The sequence below is a fragment of the Ahaetulla prasina genome, chromosome 1 (assembly GCF_028640845.1).
Source record: "Ahaetulla prasina isolate Xishuangbanna chromosome 1, ASM2864084v1, whole genome shotgun sequence".
Taxonomy (NCBI): Eukaryota; Metazoa; Chordata; class Lepidosauria; order Squamata; family Colubridae; genus Ahaetulla; species Ahaetulla prasina.
In genome coordinates this window covers 210,915,517-210,921,516 of record NC_080539.1, presented here as the reverse complement: position 1 = coordinate 210,921,516, position 6,000 = coordinate 210,915,517, and the positions used below count along the sequence as shown (strand labels likewise).

Sequence of the window (6,000 nt, the reverse complement as noted above, 5' to 3'; positions counted from 1 at the left end):
CTTGATGGGCCCTGGGGGCTCATGGAGCCTACAGCCATGAGTCACCATCCCAGTGACTGTCTGAACTGTTGCCAACTGTTACCTAGGGGGCATTTCTTTATCATAAAGGTTTATTATATATGAGCTTAACCAAACAAGTCAGCTATGCAGAAGGAATCGATGAGTATTAAATCAAGCATATTACTCATCCTGTCGTATCAAAGAATGGGAGAGGAAAAGTCTTGGGATATGTTTGCTTGCTTGAGAATTGGGAGGATCTTCCTCTTTTCATCTGTGAACTATTGGAAGTCTGAATTTATTTTTCCAGAGAAAAAGTTAGACCAAACTTCCTGCTTCTTTAAGGTGGGGGAAGTGAGATGTAATCATTGCTTCTTGCCATGAAACCAAAAAACAGATCTTTCTGATTCACATACTATTGTAGTAGTATTAAGGGAAGAAAATTCTCTGTGCTTAAGTGTTCAGACAGACTTTATTCTATGCAGCAGAAATTTGTGAAGGCTGGAGTAACTAGGTAGGCCTATTTTAAATTTCTCCATGTTTGGTAACTTTTCAGTTCGCTTCAAAAGTCCAGAAAACTCTCTCCTCCTCCTCCTCCTCTTCTTCTTCTTATTGTTAATTATTATTAATTATTATTATTATTATTTTGCAACTCATTTTCTGTGAACTAGAAGATACTTAATTTATTGGAGTACTGTAAATAGAAAACAGCCTTCTGAATACTGATCTGGAAATGTTGGAAAGAAGAAAATTATAAAAATTTAATTTTTTGTTTTTAAAAAACTGTTCAGAAAAAAAAAATAAATGAAAAGAAAGAAAGAAAACAGCCTTCTCTCTTATAAAGTAGGACATCTTTATAAAGTAGGAAAACTTAGCTTACTTCTAAAGTAGACATTGTGCTGCAAATGTGATTTTCGTCCACTGAAAATAGTCTATTATTTTCAACTTCCCCTTTGGCAATAGTACACAATGTTAAATGTTAAGGGTGTCATGTATAACTAACATTTATTCCAGGAAGTTTTCCATTTTCAATGTTTCTCAGCTTTCTTCTTTCCCCTCCTTCTCCCTAAATTTGCAAGTAAAACAAAGTACAGCATCACTGGTTTCGTCCTGAACACAGTTTGTTTATTTATGAGGCTTTAATATGACAAGTTACTATTTTGGTAATTGGAAATAGGTTTCCGTTTGTAGATTCTATTTATATTATTCAGTCCATTTATATGGCTGAAATCCATACATATACATATACATATACATATACATATACATATACATATACATATACATATACATATACATATACATCTCCACTGAAAGAGGACCTGTCCTAGGCAGATTTTTAATTGTAGTCTACAATAAAAGAGAAATTATAATCATAGTAAAAATATAGCTCCCTGAAAGGAAGATGGAAAAAGAACAATGCACTAGACAGAATCACATGGAAATCATTATGAGCTATGGCAAAACACAATTTCTTCTAACTATGTGACAGGTTATAGTCTAGAGCAGTGTTTTTCAATTTTGAAAAATATTATATCCTATTTTGGGGAAATTTGAATTTTACAGGGGCTCTTGTTTTAGGATGTGCTTCTCCTAACATACCGTATTTTTCGGAGTATAAGATGCACTTTTTTCCCTCCTAAAGGAGACTGAAAATTTGGGTGCGTCTTATACTCCAAATGTAACCCTGCCCACCTGCAGGCCCCCATCCTTCGTCCTCCATGCATCCTCTTCCTGGCTGCAGAGATTGTCACCGACAATGGCTTAGCCATGTTGGGCTCCACGCATCGTGTTTTCAGCCTCCAAACGTTCCATTAGAGAGCCCTTCAAGGCTGTGGGGATCGCCAAAGCACATCGCCGCTGATTGCCACCTGAAAATGTGATGCATTTGGAGGCTGAAAACGCGATGCGTGGTGCCCAAAATGTCTACCCGGAATAACTGCTGCCTTCTCTTACCCCTTCTGTGCTTCGCCTGCTTTAGTCATTAGATCTCCCTCCGATGATCAGCTGTGCTTTTGAAGCTGTTTTTCAGCCCCAAAGCAAGCAAAGCGATCTTCCACACTTTGCCTGCTTTTCTAATTGCTGCTCCCTCTGACAATCAGCTGTGCTTTAGAAGCTGTTTTTTAGCCCCAACCAGCCCCAACCTCAAAACCAATGAGCGAACTAATGTGCTGAAGCTGACCAGGATAAGGATACTAGCCAGATGAATACGTGGTAGGCAGAATTTTTTCTCCCCTATTTTCCTTCCCAAAAACTAAGGTGCATCTTATACTTCGAAAAATACGGTAAGTAGAATGCTAAATCGATACTGAATTACTAAGTCATAGAGCTCTAAATTGGAGGGGAAAAGGCTGATACTCATTTTATAATTGTCTTATAGAGTTTGGGATTAGCCCAGCTATTCATGAATTCTAACAGTTCTTCAGTATATGTGAAGTAAAAGTGAGATACATTGGGAAATATGTGATATGTAGAAGCATCATTTTCAACTGCATCTTAAGGAAAGCACCAGACAGCAAAGAGAAAATTCCCTTTGTTTTTAAACATAGAGATTCATTTCAGGCCAGGTGAAAAACAGACCCAAGAATAACAAAATCCCTTCCCTTCATCTGTAGCTCACTGTTTTCCCTAGTGGTCACAGAAACCTTACTGGTGAAAAGAAGTGACGCAACCTCCCATTGTTCCTGCATCACGAAGTTGCAATTAAAATATTGAACAACAGAGGTAATCATTAAACCACATTAGTAGATAAAGCAAAGACTTGTCATAATGATAGGCAAGATTGGAAAATTTACCCATAAGATAAAACTTCAGTGATAGCCACATTTTTCTCACATTTCATAGCAAGGTAGTTTTTATCTGCTAGATAAGGACCAGATTCACTTTGAAAAAATATGTGGAACTTATCTGGGACTGCATGGAGCAGAGACAAAGGGAGCTATGGATTAGAGGAAAGCCAAAAGACCTGGTCCTTTCCTTCTATTTTGCAGTAGCTACTTTGAGTAAGAGCAATCTGACCTGCCAGATATTTGAACCGATTGGTTGGAGAGGGCTTTAGAAATTAGGTGGAGATTGACAGGGGATTCAGACTAGGAATCAACCAGCTTGGGTGCTTCCTTGCTTGGACATGCAATGCAAAGACAGCTGTTTGCTGATTGTGAATGTCACAAGCTGAAGTGTCCACAGAAGAGGTAAAACAATTCAAGATGGTGGGCTCAACCACACAATTGAAGTCCTGCCTCTTTTTTACATGTGTCATGTTCATGATGCATGTAAAGAAGGCAGGGTGTCATACACAGGCACCACCTTAATCTTACCCCCCCCCCAAATATCCTTGATTACAAGAGTTAAACTTAACAATAAGACCAATGGTGAAATCCAAACTGGTTCGCTGGCCGCACATGTGTGCTGCGTGCCAAATGCGTGCTGTGTGCATATGCATAGTGCACACCAAACACACGCTTTGCATGCGTGTGTGCATGCTGCAGTACATGCACAGTATGCACCAAAAGGAGGCTTGGGAAGGTAAGTAGAACAGTGAGGGGGAGGATCAGCTGTGGTGCGTGATTTTGCTTCGCTAGAAAGCAGAATTTGCACAGCTGATCGTTGGAAATACTGGTTTGGAGGAACCGGTAACTTTTTTTAACTACCGGTTCACACGAACTGGTAGCTAACTACCGAATTGCCTGAACCGGTAACTTTTTTTAACTACCGGTTCACACGAACTGGTAGCTAACTACCGAATTGCCTGAATCGGTAGCTTTTTAAACTGCCGATTCAACCAAACCGGTAGCTTTTTTTTTTACTACCGGCTCACGTGAACCGGTAGTTTTTATCACTACCGGTTCACCTGAACCGGAGTGAACCAGTAGCATTTCACCCTTGAATAAGACCCATCTTTCAAGCTGGTCTTCTTGGTAGCTTGGAAAGCTACTTATTTGCAGGTCTTTCCTTCTTTTTTACTATTCCTGGCAATGCCCTCTGTTACGACCCATTAAAGAAATATGAGAAGTTCAATATTAAGTAGTTTTATTTAAATCTTGTATTAAACTCAAGAACCCATCTTTCCATCACTCGTATTTTGATTCTCACCATCATGTTTCTTTTTTTTTTTTAAATTGCATATAATAGATATGCATTCAGGAGTCTGAGTTAATTAGGGAAATATAATGTTTTACATATAAGCTCAAGAACCTTCCAAAATCATGTGGAATAAGAATCTGACATGATTTATAAACATTTTATATTACAGTAATGTCTTTGTTTAAAAATAAATTAAGTATTTGGCATTCACCACTGGTGGAAGTAATGTTCTTCATAGGGAAATATGGAAAATATGCACTTCAGTTTCCCTCCTTCCTTCCTTCATTCTGATGAGAACATTTTTAAAAAAATGATAAAGCTGACATTTTTAAATACCAAATTGGAATTCGTCTTCTCATTACTGCTGTACCATGCAAGCTACACCTTCCAGTTACACTATCCAGAGTCTTTTCTGTTTAGGTTACAGCATTTTCTTAATACCCACTATCATAATTTCCATGATTTGGCAAGCTTTTAAACAAACACTATTTCTAAAAATCCTGCTCATTTCAGCGCTTCATTCCTTTAATACTCTCGTTTGTCATTAATGGATTTCGAATACATCAAACTGATAGTTGTGTAATAAACACAGCCTTGCTCAGGAGAAAGGGGAGACAGGAAAAGGAAGTTTTTCAAGCCATTAAAATATTTGAACTGCATATAGCACTTTGTAGCACTAGTCCAGTGTTAGCATCAACTGATAAGACAGAAGTCATTGGCATATAAAACTGACAGAATCCAAAGTTTTCCACCTGTCATTTGCCTTTGGGTAAGTAAACTCATCATCTCATCTTCCTCATTTAGATTTGTTACTCAGGTTAATAAAATTGAAAAATAAGTGAGGTTTTAAAAAAAAATCTATGAACATTCACACCCAGATATATGCAAGCTTCTGAACTGGGAAACAAATTTCTGACAAAGACTTTAAAGCCGGTGTGTCAAACTCAAGGTCTGCAGGCTGCATCCCGCACGCGGGGTGCTTAGAAATGGCCTGGGGGGGCCGCCCTGGAAACAGTGAAGGACTAGCCCGCGGTGCGTCTGTCAGCAAAAATGGAGCTCAGGAGGGCTCTGTTCTGGCTGGCAGAGGGTTGCAGGGGGCCGTCACAGCCAAAAATGGAGTTTGCGAGGGCCACATGACCAAAAATGGAGAGCGCTCAGGCCAACACAGGTGCCCCCAACACAAGTGACATCGAGCTGACCATGCTCACCCTGGCTACGGCCACCCATGCCCTCCGAGGTCAAACACAAAACTGATGTGGCCCTCAATGAAATCAAATTTGACACCCCTGCTTTAAAACATTTTATAATCAGGATTGACCACTTGTAGACATACTTGCACACACACAAACACACACACAAAGATTTTCTTTCTTAGAACAGGATGGTGCTTATTCTCTAGGTAGTTTGCAACATTCACAGTTGATGTAAGGAGAAATGTAATCCTCTTCGGTTCCTGCTGCTTAAGATCATTAGAAGCTACCTCTGTCTAAACCTGATGTCTGTCACATAAGTAGTATCCCAATTTGCATGATGCTCAACTGCTGGGGCTCTTGTATTGTGGGAAGACACCCAGAGGCTTTCCGACTTTCCATCTATCATTCAACTGCATCGTGGCTTAAACGAAAGAGCCACAAAGACGCCTGAGGAGGAAGAAGCTTTTAGAAAATATATCTTCAGAATTTGTCAATCTTTGCAAAGAATGGAGTAAGAAAGGGATGAAAAAAATATTTCCGTATCCAGGGCAGGTGTTGAAAGGCAAATCTGGAGGCTTTGTGCCTTTTGCAATCTGTCATAAAACAACAGAGTAACAATTTCCACAGTCGTTATCAAGGGAATACATCGCATTCTGCCCACCACAATCCTTACTGTGAAAGAGATTAGAGAACCACAAGGACATTGTAGGGAGTGCTAAGCCTTTCC

At 39.4% G+C, this 6,000-nt stretch overlaps 1 long non-coding RNA gene across 1 annotated transcript in view; it reads right to left on the bottom strand.

The window, feature by feature from the left end:
- Window positions 1-891: 891 nt before the first annotated feature.
- LOC131201456 (uncharacterized) overlaps window positions 892-6,000 on the bottom strand; it is a 33,431-nt gene continuing 28,322 nt past the window's right edge. Inside the window, exon 3 of the long non-coding RNA XR_009155853.1 lies at window positions 892-1,063. This is a non-coding gene — a long non-coding RNA (uncharacterized LOC131201456). The remainder of the gene's footprint in view (window positions 1,064-6,000) is intronic.